At 46.7% G+C, this 13,705-nt stretch overlaps 1 protein-coding gene across 17 annotated transcripts in view; it reads left to right on the top strand.

Annotated features, from left to right (window-relative positions):
- The first annotated feature begins 13,152 nt into the window (after window positions 1-13,152).
- Window positions 13,153-13,705, top strand: part of MTMR3 (myotubularin related protein 3) — a 57,049-nt gene continuing 56,496 nt past the window's right edge. For 14 of the 17 annotated variants that reach the window (XM_077920179.1, XM_077920177.1, XM_077920173.1 and 11 more), the window contains exon 1: window positions 13,154-13,385. The gene's annotated coding sequence lies outside the window, so the exon portion shown is untranslated. Of the gene's footprint in view, window positions 13,386-13,705 lie in introns of all 17 variants that reach the window. The other 3 variants (XM_077920178.1, XM_077920175.1, XM_077920181.1) reach the window with 1 other exon arrangement.

Here is a 13,705-nt window from a genome sequence, read left to right as displayed (position 1 = left end):
AGCCCTGTACAGGGATATATATTTTTTAATGGTTGGTGTTTTATTGTGCTTTAATATTTTGTACAGTGCTACCTGGAATTGGGTGATATCCAACTCCAAGGAGCGCAAGGTGGCACACATTGTTTTTCCCCCCTTTTATTTCTAATAATTTATTAATTATATCTTTGAATTGTTGAAAGAAAAAACTTACCAGAAGAGAAAACAAGTTGCATATAACAACATTATTGAAATGGTACAGTTGCAATGGAATCCTATGTAAATAAGCAGATACTTCTATATGTTTGGCAGTAAGGATGTATATATATAAACAGTTTACCGGTCTACTAACCAAATGGTGGTTCAAATGATAACACTGTCTCCTGTGTTTTGTCATTATGTGTGCCTTAATACAAAAGAAGAGTAATATTGAAGAGCAGGAAACCTTGCTGACTATGGTTTATACTGCATTTTAGCATAAGCTGTAGGAACCATCTGACCTTGTGCCTCTTAGTTTGTAAATGAGATTAAATCAAACCATGTTGCAGGGTGGGGGGGATGGAAACCTGACTTTTTTTAAACTAAAGCCACTATAATTTGTAGGAAATTTCTCAAGTAGGACTATCTGCTAGACCAGTGTTTCCCAACCTTTTTTGGGCAAAGGCACACTTGTTTCATGAAAAAAATCTCGAGGCACACCACCATTACACCCCCGTGACGTCAGCGCGCAGCGTCACGCCGGGAGGGACATGAATTGCTAGCAAATTACATAATCACCTCCTTGAGGGCTGGCTCATCTTCTCCGAAGGCAGAACCCCATTAATTAACAGCACAGACTCACACCATAGCCAAGACGAGGGGGGAAAACCTCAGTCATGCACAGTCATGCACTTGTGGGGGCTAAATGAGGACGAAGACCGGGCAGAGAGCAGGGTTCAAATCACCCCACCTGGCCAGGACAATCCCTGGGTGCTCCCTTGGGCCACTCACCTGACCCACCTCGCAGGGCTGTTGTTGCGAGGATAACACGGGGAGAACCACGCGCGCCCCCGGGAGCTCCTTGGAGGAGAAAGCGGGCGATGAATGCAATGCACGAAATATATGAGAGGCGACCAGGTTTTGCAGGTGAGGGGCCCCCGCCAGCCTCCGCTTCCAACACCCGGCGCAACGACGCCGAAGTTTCCCCCCGGGCTCGGCTCGGGGAGCAGCGCTGCTCCCCCCCGGCTCCCCTTCGCCCTCCCGGCTCTCTCTGCCGCCCACTGGGGACCCCCCTCACCTGCCAAGTCCGGAGCGCCGGTGGAAGTTGCATGCATGCATGCAGGGCGCCGCGTTGCCATTGCATTGCACTGCACTCCATGCAACGCCTGCACGCATGCATTGCCTTGCACGCCCGCCAAGGGGTCTCCCCGCGGTCCGATGCGTCCCCTCCGGCGCGGATGCAGCATTGCAAAAATAAAAAACCCCCGACGCAGCCCTACCTGGGGGGCAGCCTCCGCCTCTGCCGCTCCGCCTCCGCGGGGATCCCCGGGCTCCATCCTGCCGCCCGATCTCCGGGGGGCGCAGGCAGGCTGCGCGGGGTCTGCGCGGAAGAGCCCCTGCCCGCCCGGCCGCCGCCGCTGCGCTCATTCCATGGCCGGGAGAAGAGCGCTTCAAACAAAACGCCCGGCCCGCCAGGCTACGCTGGGAAACGTATTTTGTGCACCCCGCGCGGGCGCGGAGCCCAAGGGCGAGGGGACTACGGATCCCGGCAGCCCCCGCGCCGGGGACGGAGGGGGAGAGGCCGGGTGCAGGGATGGAGGGACAGGTGGGCGAGCGAGTGAGTGAGTGGCAGCCGCCAAGCCTTGGCCGAGCGCCAGGAAGGGCCTCCCCGGAGGAGGAGGAGAGAGGCGCAGAGCGGGAGGGAGGGAGGGAACCCCAGGGGTCATCTAGTGACGGTGCCCCAATCGAAAATTTGACTTAAAAAAAAAAAATCTTTCAATTTTTTAATTTTTCCCGCGGCACACCAGGCAACATCTCGCGGCACACTAGTGTGCCGCGGAACAGTGGTTGGGAAACACTGTGCTAGACCTTGGAGTACCAATAATACCTTGCTGTCATGGATACATGGATTTTCCTCTTCCCATTTTATCCTCAGAATAACGCTGTGAGGTAGATTAGGCTGAGAGACAGTGGCTGGTCCAAGGTCACCCAGTGAGTTTCATTGTGACCGTGTAGGGATTTGAACCCTGGTGTCCCAGGTCCTAGTCCAAAACTATAATTGAGAGGGAGTGTACACTGCCTTGAGCTCCCAAACTTAAATTGTCAGAGTTCAATTCTATGCATGTTTACTCAAAAGTAACCCCCTGCTGTGTTCAGTGGAGTTTGCACCCTAGCCAATTTGTTTAGGATTGCAACCTAAAACTGTTTTGAAAGTTATTCTCTCACAACAGGGAAGGAACCAGGGGAACTATCATTCTGTGGAGTGAAGGCCCTGAGAATGCTCAGGGCCTTCAGCAGTCGACAATTCTCAATATTTCTTTATGGCAGGATCAGGCAGTTTGTAGCCTATGGGCCACATGTGGCCCATGGCCTAATTTAATGGGGGTGTCGAGGGGAAGGAAGAGTGAGGGGATAGGGGGTGGCAGAAAGAGAGAGAGAGAGAGAGAGAGAAAGAAAAAGAAAGAAAGAGAAGGGGTATTAGAAAGAGAGTGGGCGCTGGCTGAGACAGATAAAAAGAACCTGTTGGATCAGGCCAATAGCCCATCTAGTCTAGAATCCAGTTCTCACAGTAGCCAACCAGATGCCTGTGTGAAACCCACAAGCAAAATTTGAGCACAAAAGCATTCATCCGTGCCCCAGAAGTTATGAAGAGAAGCTTTAAGAATAATAATGGCAAAGGTGTGTCACCACTGGGCTCATGTTCCAATGCAACGCATCAGAAATAAAACAAAAAAAAAAGGAATGACACCTTGTCATATAAAAGGATAGGGAACTGACCTGATTCTCAGAGAACAAGATAAAAGGCACTAAGCACGTCACAATCAAGAATCTTTACATAGGGAAATATTCTGCACCTCTTGGGTATCTCTCCCACTGTTTGAGGAGATTACCCCAGACAGTGTGCGCTTGAGACTGAATACGTGTTTGCTAGTTAACGCTAATTGCACACTAATCCCACCATGATCTCTTGTTTTGTCACTCAACATTACAAACCAGATAAAAAAGCAGGGTTGCAGAAAATACAAGGTTTCCATGACAGGCAGGGTGATTGCAGGCCCAATACACCATCTAGGCTTGTGATGGAAAGAGGGCTTTTTGGAGAGCCTCAGAACCAGAATCAAGGGCAAATAAGACCATATAGGACTTGCCTATTTTTCTTGGCTTTTATAGTTTTTCATTTTTACATTTATATCCCACCTTTCCAACAAGGAGCTCAAGATAACATACAGGATTTTCCTCCCCCCTTCCCAATTTAATTGGCACAACAACCCCTGTGAGATAGGGACCAGTCCAAGGTCATCCAGTGAGCTTCAACATGGCTGAGTGGGGATTTGAACCCTAGTCTCCCAGGTCATAATCCAACACTAACTACTACGTATTGGTGTGTTGTTATTGTACGAATAACCCTTGCCAGCGTCAGGGCCAGGGCCAGCTCAAGACATTTTGCTGCCTGATGGCACCCTCCCCAGGGCACATAAGAAGCCAATTGGATTGACAGCTGTATCTTACTCTGATCCTGGTGAACAAACAGTATCTTCTACTGCTATTGGCAGCAGGCTGGTGTAGTGAGTACAGGGGCATTGCTGTGGCTACTCCTTGCACTTCAGCAGCTGTTGCCTAAGACAGCTGCCTCACTCTGCCTCATTGTGAGGCTCAGGTCTGTCTTGAAATGTATTCATATATTATAGACAGCGGCACGCATGGTTCTCCCTCTCCCCCTTTTAATCCTCAAAACAACCTTGCAAGGTATGTTAGGTTAAGAAGCAGTGACCGCCCTAAGGGTCATGCAGTGAGTTTTATGGTCGAGTAGGACTTTCATCCACGGCTTTTCAGGTCCTAGTCCCAAATTCAAACCACTATACAATGCTGCCTTACTTTTGTGTTTCCTCTGTTAAGTACGTCTGCCTCCTTGTCCCATTTGTGTCTACTGCCCGGTGCTTGTCTCCAGCGACTTCTTAGCCCTGACGTTCCTGCATTCTCCAAATCCTGCTATCTCATCTAGTCTCCCACTTTGGGAAGTTTAGGCAGTAAACTCCTGGGAGCTGCCTTTTCTCTCTCTTTATAACACTCCATAAAGCAGGGATAGGGAACCGTGACCTTCCAGATGTTGTTGGGCTGCAATTCCCATCCTCTCTGTCCACTGGTCATATTGGCTGGGGCTGATGGGATCAGACCTAGGACCTTCTGAATGTAAGATGCTCTGCTACTGAACTATGGCTCTTCCTCAATGTTCTGCTGACACTCAACATTCCCTGGATAGTGAGCATGCTCAGTTTTCTTTGGCTTGTTTTCAGGAGGGGGTTGCTCCTTAGGTTTCTGGAGTTTTAAAATATGTTTGTTGTACGCCTGCCAATCTCAGTGTTTCCCTCACTCACACATGCACATGCCGACACTTTCCTCTGATTTCTCTGTGATCCCATTTTAGCTCCAGCCCCATTGGCACTCATCACTTGAGCTTGCTATTAGAGGGAGTAAACGTGTTAATACACTAGAGGAGACAGACGGTATTATTCTCGTTTGTAATTCACCATGATTCAGTATCTACTTATTAACATGCCAGCCTCTCTCCTCTCCGGAAGGAGACTGCAGTGGGTAGAGTTTGTTTGCCTTGTACTTCAAGGGGCTTGGAAAGCTGTTTAGAATGCTGCAGACTTAATGCTCTCTTTTTCACATCTTCTAAATGATTTATTTTTAAAGAAACCATGGATGACTTATGTTTAATTTCCTTTGGCAGACATCCTATACCCAGGTGCAAAATGAGGCCCAATCCATTTACAACTGGGCTGCTGTTGTTATTTGTTTATCTAAGTTGTAAGTTGCCTAATACAGGGCAGTCTTTAGGAAACTTACAATCAGGTTTTATTAACGCTTGCCATTGACGAAGCTTATCATATCTGAGGTTGAGTAAATTATGCAAAAAAATTACAAATATGGGGAAGGTTGTAAAGCCAGAGCCAGTTTTTGATAGCTGAAACCTGAGGCTTTGCATTACATTTTTCCTTCCTTTTTTATATAACTACAGTAAAGTAAAATGTGCTTTATAGCTACAATAATGCAGAAATGTTGTAGGACTATATGCAATTGTTAATGGTATTGTTTTGAACTGGGTTGCTTCTGAAACTTGTTGACAACAATATGCAGGCCAAAGGCTAGGATCTAAAGAATGACTAAAACTTGGACATAACAGTATCTTTTGCTGCTCTTTATTCCTATGAATAGCAGACCACAACAAGTACTTGCTATAGTGCATTGTTGTTGTTTAGTCGTTTAGTCGTGTCCGACTCTTTGTGACCCCATGGACCAGAGCACGCCAGGCACTCCTGTCTTCCACTGCCTCCCACAGTTTGGTTAAACTCATGTTAGTAGCTTCGAGAACACTGTCCAGCCATCTCGTCCTCTGTCGTTCCCTTCTCCTTGTGCCCTCAGTCTTTCCCAACATCAGGGTCCTTTCCAGGGAGTCTTCTCTTCTCATGAGATGGCCAAAGTATTGGAGCCTCAGCTTCAGGATCTGTCCTTCCAGTGAGCACTCAGGGCTGATTTCCTTTAGAATGGATGTTGTTGTTGTTGTTTAGTCATTTAGTCGTGTCCGAATCTTCGTGACCCCATGGACCAAAGCATGCCAGGCTTTTTAGAATGGATAGGTTTGATCTTCTTGCACTCCATGGGTATAGTGCAGCCTTCCCCAATTTGATGACCTCCTGATATTTCAGACTACCGTTCCTATCACTTATAAATAACTGAGGAGGATTTGGCACCCTCATATCCCTTGTCCACATTCAGTATTCCTTCATCCATCTTACCATGCTGACTCAATGTGGCAGACACAGGGCTCGTCCACCATCTGCCTGCTTTCTTACTTACAACCAGTGCAGGGAGTAGCACTGTCAGTTTCCTCCTCCTTAGGGCTCATCCAGACTTTTGCACCACACTATCCATCCAGGGAGTCTTTAGCATATGCACTGCCAGGGTACAAAGATCCGTCCAGCGCCCCCAAGTGTCACAAGCATCACCGTAGTGAATGACAAGCGCTGCCGCTGGTGCAGTGCATCTTTGGTAAATGAATGCACAAAGTCAAAAGTCCTTTAGTGAAACAGTAGGTATACATTTTGGTAATACCTAGGTATATATGTATTTTGTTTTTCTAGCTTGATCAAAATTATTATTTCATTACAGGTAGATAGTTAAGAGCTAGGGCGGCTTCAGCAGCAGGCACCTGGCGCCCCCCAGAATTCGGCGCCCAGGTGCCCCGCACCCCTTGCACCCCCAGGTAAAGACGGCCGTGCTATCCATGCCCAGGTCTGGACTTTAAGTTCTATGTCCAAACAGGTGTTTTCTTGTCCCAACGCTTTCCCTGGGGAAACCTCTGTGTTACCGCTGAAAACGTGATTGCCGTTTGCTCTAATTCAGTAGTAAAAAGCAGATTTCCCCAGGGAAAGTGCCAGGACAAAAAAACCCTGCTTGCACACAGAGCTTTAAAGCCTGGACCTATGCCTAGAAATGCAGCATAAAAAGAAGTTTGGATGAGCCCTTAGTCTCAGCATTGCCCTTGAGGAACTATAGTTCTTCATCGGCACTATGCATTTAAAGCAGTATCATACCACTTTCAACAGGCACACCTTCCCCCAAGGAATCCTGGGAACTTAAGTCTCTTAAAGGTGCTGAGAGGTGTTAAGAAACACTTATGCCCTGCACAGAGCTTCAATTCCAGAGTTCCCTGGGAAGAAGGATTGATCATTAAACCACTCTGAGAATTGTAGCTCCATGAAGGGAACAGGTGACTGCTAACATAGTTGCTGACTCCTAGGTGCCAATGCACTTTGGGGGGCCCCAATGGGTTTTTAGAGGAGAGCAAGGGCTGCAGCCTTCAGTTGAACAAAACAGGCATGATTTCATTCACACGCTTGGCTTTAAAAACAGTAAATAGCAGTCACGGAGGTGGTGGGGGTAATCTGAACCATGACCTTTGGGGAAGTAAGGGCTCCATCACCCTTCCCCTCAACACCACCGTGGTCCTGATCTGAATTACGTGGAAGCAGGATCCCCTCTTGCTATGTGTATTGGAATAAACTCTCCCATTTGTACTGATGGAAGCTCTCCTCCCATTACAAATAGCTGGCATGAACTGCCCCCACCCAATATTTTTATTGAGACCATGTAAGGATAAAGGTAAAACCTCAGCGCCTAGGACTTGCCGATTGCATGGTCGGCAGTTCGAATCCCCGCGGCGGGGTGAGCTCCCGTCATTCAGTCCCAGCTCCTGCCCACCTAGCAGTTCGAAAGCACACTTAAGTGCAAGTAGCTAAATAGGGACCGCTTTATAGCGGAAAGGTAAACGGCGTTTCCGTGTGCTGCTCTGGTGCCGGTTCGCCGGAGCAGCTTCGTCACGCTGGCCACGTGACCCGGAAGTGTCTTCGGACAGCGCTGGCTCCCGGTCTCTAGAGTGAGATGAGCGCACAACCCTAGAGTCTGTCAAGACTGGCCCGTACGGGCAGGGGTACCTTTACCTTTACCTTTAAGGATAAAGGGCTAAAGCCCCTTCTATGCCACAGACCTCCTGATGCAGCTCCCTCTATGCATTTTCTTCCTTCTTTTGTTAATAGCTGTACAAGGGCTAAAGCAGGGTTAGTGAAGCTGTGGCCTTCCAGAAGTTGTATTACAGCTCTGGTCTTCCTAGGCCATTGACCATGCTGGTTGAAGCGGATGGGAGTTGTAGTCCAACAACATCTGGAGGGCCACGAGTTTCCCCATCCGTGGGCTAAAGACACACACACAAAACTCACACAGCTAAACTGGTCCTGAAAAATAGCTCACAAGGACCTCATATTTTGGCAGGAGCAAAATCTGGACGAGATCCTAATGCTTTCAAAACAAAGGAACTGTAGGAAATGGAGTTTGACTTACATAAGAAGAAGACCCGTCTCAGGGGCTGATTTGCTGCTTGGAAGCTGTTGAGCGCTGAATGCACAACTATTGAATGGTCCAGAGTGTCCTATCCTGTCAAAGCCTGGGATGAGTGCCTTTGACATTGCCTGGAGGTTTGACAGATATATGTCGCTAATTGTCTTGGCTCTGTTTGAAGACCAAGAGAACCCTTTTTGGCTCAGCCAGTGATAAGGCACAAGGCAGCATTCTCCCTTTCAAAGAATGCAGCGTGCAGGAAAAGATGCCAGAGTCTTCCCAGGAGATAGACGGTTTGAGGTTGGCTTTTAATTTATTTGTTCATGTCTCATGCAAACTGCAAAAAAATGAGATTGAGAGAGAGAGAAAAAAGTTTTCCGAAGTTTCTGGGTTCTTTCAATGTCAAACAAGTTCCCAGCTGACAACCTCACCATTTACAATCTTAAAAACTGCTTTTCTGTATGTTTAGAAAGATTCTCTGTTCAAAGTTCTTTTCCACCAGCTCCTGCTACTCTCAGCCAAATGAACTTCCTTCTTGCATGGAAAGAAGGCTACTGTTGATTCTTCACACTTTTATTTATTTTTTTCCAGCAGAATACAAAAGGGTGCTTGCAGACTGAAGGTTGTGATGGTGGGTTGTTGTGGTGTTGCTGTTTGTATTTTCTTCTCACAAGTAGGTCAGAGAACCCGAAGAACAGGAATAAGTAAAGTTAGAAATCTAGGAAATAAATTAGAGGTGGCGAACCTCAGGTCAAATGCAACTCCCCCCCAGCCCGCCATGCTCCTCACTGGCTCTGCTTTGTGCAACCTCTGTTAGTTTTACCTGGCTGGAATGTGACCTGACCTTGATGGATTAATATGTCAATTTCGGTTTTTCTAAGTTTCTCCCTTTTCCAGTCTTATGTTCAGTTCCTCACAATTCCACACCAGTTTGTTTGTCATCATAATCACCATCCTTAAAATTCACCAGCACCGTAGTATGAATATCTCATTACAGTTTGTACTTTCACCTAATATACACATTCATGGAAAGTAATTTCCCCTAAAATAATGTGTTTTGAAATGTTATTTTTACTAACATATACATTTTTATGCATACTTTATCTCAGCATGTGCGTTTTTGTAGACCTCACTGCAAAATTCATAGTACAGATTTGTGAAGAATGGCTGTGTTTCCATTCCAGTATTGTTTCAGAACGTGCAAATTAGGTAGGTTCACCTTTCGATGCAAACTGAAATGAATTTCTCCCCCATCCCTACTTTGTGTCTGCTCAGTGGGTTTTACCTAGCCTGAATGTGTCCCTGAATTGAAATAACTATTCCTGCTTGCTTGCTTGCTTGCTTGGATGAAGGATGGAGACCTGTGAGTGCCTGGCCACACCCACCAATGATATGGCAGCTGCTGTCACTGTATTCTTTTAAGTGCCTGGTAAAAACGTTTTTGTTTAGGCAAGCCTGTCCAGACATGTAGAATGTTGGCATGTGTTTTAATCTGGTTTTTAGCTGATTGTTGATTTTAATTATTTGTTGAGGTTTTGAAATAGTCATTTTTAACTTTTCTAACCAATAATTTTATTGCTTTATTCTTTCTGCAAACTGCTCGGAGGTGTTTTCTTTTAACAGTCAAGCTATATGTACATTATAAGAAATCAAATATGAAGTATACAGCCCCTAGAAGGTACCTTGGGTTAAAGAAGGTTCCCTACACTTCTTCTATATTCCTAGATGCATCTGGGAAGCCTATGAGCAGGGCATGAGAAAAATGTCTTTCCACCCTTCACGATCCTAAGACATACTGTCTCTGACCTTGGAACTCCTTAGATGTGTAGCAGTGGTGGATCTTGTCACTTCCCTATGTGCGTTGCATGTTTAGAAAAATGTTATTCTTGCAATCCTCGAGTCACCTTGCGCAAACAGGATTCGGCTCATGCTTTCCTTCCTGTTGCTTTTCTCTTTTAAGGCACTCCTTTTTGAATATTGTTCACCCTGTCAAAACAGATTATTTCATTATTCTGTTTGTTTTACGGTACTTCTCTGAACCAAGGTTCCAAAAACAAACTTGTGCTCATAGGAACATAGGGAGCTGCCTTATACTAGGCGATTGATCCATCTAAGCCAGTACTGCCAAACACTGACAGGCAGCAGCTCTCATGGGATTCAAATGGGAGTGTTTCCCAGGCCTTTCTGGAGACACCAGGTATCAAATCCGGGGTGTTTTGCACGCAGAGCAAATGCTGAGTGCCAGCTGTTCTTCAAGAAGCTGATAAATATGGCTTGGTCTTCATTTTCCATTGCTTGTGAAAGACATCCAAAGCCTAGGACATATTCTGCTTTACAGATTACAGTGAAGGTGGCATTTCCTGCTTCTTTTCAGATGGAACTTCCAAGGACAGTGCCCCTTTTTAAAAAGAGAAAGACTTGGGAACATGTGCAAAGAATAGCAGCCATTGTCTGTAATCTACCACTGACACAGATTCTTCCTTGCGTCGGTGTCATATTCCTGCAGTTCTAGAATTGGAGTGGAACCAGTTTACGGAACTGCTCTAGTCTGAATCAGCCATCTTAATCTAACTTTTGCAGGTTTGTTCTGGCATCTTGGAATGCCTTTGACACATTCATCTTTGTTTCTTCCAGCAAGGTAGGATGAAGGATTTCGTTACAATTCTGTGTTGGTGATAAAATCTCTTTGCTCAAGGAATGTACTCCTTTGATTGCAGGAAGTGAGGTTTCTCAGGTTTAAAGGTCTGGAGAACTGAAATGTCATTTTGTTAGGGTGGCCCAACTGCATTTTTTTTAAATCAAGTATTTAAATATCAGTTTTATTTTTTTACATGCATGGCATTAGAACCAATTGTATGATCTGATTCTCATTCCCCCCCCCCCCCCGATAGGACCCCAACTTACATTGCTGAAAATAAAATCCTGGGAATGCAATCATCTGTGTCTGATGTATAAAGGCCAATATCATTAGAATCTTTACAGCTACTTCTAGTCGTTATTCTTCATTAAAAGGTAAAGGTACCCCTGCCCGTATGGGCCAGTCTTGACAGACTCTAGGGTTGTGTGCCCATCTCACTCAAGAGGCCGGGGGCCAGCGCTGTCCGGAGACACTTCCGGGTCACGTGGCCAGTGTGACATCGCTGCTCTGGCGAGCCAGAGCCGCACACGGAACGCCGTTTACCTTCCCGCTAGTAAGCGGTCCCTATTTATCTACTTGCACCCGGGGGTGCTTTCGAACTGCTAGGTTGGCAGGCGCTGGGACTGAACAACGGGAGCGCACCCCGCCGCGGGGATTCAAACCGCCGACCTTTCGATTGGCAAGGCTGAGGCTTTTACCCACAGCGCCACCCGCGTCCCCTATTCTTCATTATATGCAAGTTAATATACATTTGGAATTTTTGTTAAGTCTTGCATGCCATGCAAGGTCCGTCCGCGGACCTGCTCACAGGTATGCCCTCCCAACATCTTGCTGGCACTCCTCACCTAACTGCATCTTTCACTTGAAACAATTGTCACACTTTGCCTAATTGTAGGGCTGGTCCTGCACAAGTGCATATGTCACTGGCTTTTATTTTTCCTCATCTTTAATTACCCAGCACATTCTGAAGTGCTATCATTCATGCAGGAGAGGAGAAATAAAGCCCAAAGTTGGTGATCACCAGCAAAGGTCCATTCTCCGTACCTGTTGCAGCAATACATTTGGTGCTGACTATTTTATAGCCATTTCCCGTTAAACAAAAACAGATTGTAAAGATATTTGCGAAAGTTCTGCATTTTCAGCACTGCTGCATACTTCCCCTGCTAAGCCCCCCGCCACACTTCTGTTTTTGATAGTTGGGAAGGGAAATCGATAATGCTCCAACACGGTATTCCCCAGACTTTTATTCTAGACTGTGATAACTATTGTAGCACAAAAATGGGAACCGCCATACAGCTTGCCATACCTCTCTGGTGCAAGTAGAAATCCCCCTGGTCTTTAATCCAAGGCAACTGTGTTGACTTGCGTACCCAATTTCTGCTCTCTGTTAGTAAATACAGTAAACATTCCAGCTTTGGGGTTTTAAGTGAGAATATTGTAAGGCCTTGAGGACAATAGTCTAACCTTTACAAATACATATTCAAAGAAAACCCTCACCCAACAAAAATAATAGTAATTTTTTCCAGATTGTGAAATAGCTGACACTTCATATTTTGTGTATATGTTTAATTTTAATTGTATTTTTTCCTTTATTCTTATATGTCATCAAATTATGTTTTTAATTATGCTTTAACTGTTCAATATGTCTTAACAGTTTTTAATTCTGAATTTTAAATGGCTGGTAACCCCGTCCTTGCTGGTGAAGGGCGGGCAACAAATTTAGTAATAATGCTAATAATATATAAAAAAGAAATCTTTTATTGAATATATGGGAAATAACTGTACAGCGGAAAATGCTGGCAGCATTAAGATAAATTCAACAGTGTAAATAAGTTATGATGGATGTATTAATGGAATACTGAATGGTATAGTTTCTGTAAAATATCCTGGGATTTATGATATGTAAAATGAACCATGGAAAGAAGGGAACTCGCTGATATCTTAAGGATGTAAGAATGAGTACTTCAAATTGCAAAACAGAACATTATATATATATAAAATAAAATTTATATATATATAAATTAATAATAATACACACACATGTTCTTAAAGGCACTACAAAATTCTTGTTGCTGATTGGTTTTCTTTTGTCGGAATTCGCCTCATAATGAACGCTTCCCTCAGTGTCGCTGCGAAAGAAGGAGCCTTCCCCTCAAGGCGTTCGGACGGGAGGAGAAGGAAAAAGGAACTTTTTATTTTAATTTCATTTTAGTCCGCGTGGAGAGGCGATAGTGGCCAGCTCCCTTCAGCCCTGAGCCGAGAAGCAACACCGCCGCCACCACCCGCCTCGGGAAGAAGACGATGAGACGCGCCCCCGACCCGCCTCCCACCGTTTCCCCCCTCAGGAGGAGCGTCGAGGCAGGAGGCCGCCCTCGCTCGCGCTCCTTCCCGCCCTCCATCGCTTCCCCCACCGGGCTCCTCCTCCTCCTCCTCCTTCCCCCGCCCGCCCTTCGGTGTGTGGCCCCGGCCGCCATGTTGTTGTGGTTGTGAGGAGGGAGGCGGAGGCGCCGAGCCGCAGAGCCGAGGGGAAGGCGGCGGCAGAAGCAGCAGCGACGACGACGCCGAGGGGAAGCCGAGCGACCACCCCCCTCCGAGCCGCCGCTGCCGCCGCGCCCCGTTGGGGGGTGGGGAGGAGGGACCTCCCGCCATGGCCGGCCGCTGCCACCGCCGCTGGGTAAGGAGGAGGAGGAGGAGGAAGAAGAGAGACGGCCGAGGAAGAGCAGCAGCAGCCCGAATGGGAAGGGAGAAGGACGGCTGAGGAGCGGGGCCGGGGCCTGGCGTCTTATTCCTCAGGCAGCTGCGGCCTGGCGTATTCCGGAGTTGGGCCTTTTTCTCGGGCCGGAGGGGGGCGAGAGAGAGGAGGCACTTTCCACCCTTCTGGGGTCTTCGTGTCCCCCCACCCACCCCAAGGCTTCAGGGCCGCCGCTTCTCTGGGATTCCTGTTTCTCTTCCCACTGCAACCTTTGTTTGTTTAAAGTCTTGCCCTTGTCAAAG

Source organism: Podarcis muralis, chromosome 16 (assembly GCF_964188315.1).
Source record: "Podarcis muralis chromosome 16, rPodMur119.hap1.1, whole genome shotgun sequence".
In the NCBI taxonomy this organism is placed as follows: Eukaryota; Metazoa; Chordata; class Lepidosauria; order Squamata; family Lacertidae; genus Podarcis; species Podarcis muralis.
Note: the sequence above shows the minus strand (reverse complement) of the source record. Positions and strands in the feature narration are given on the sequence as shown.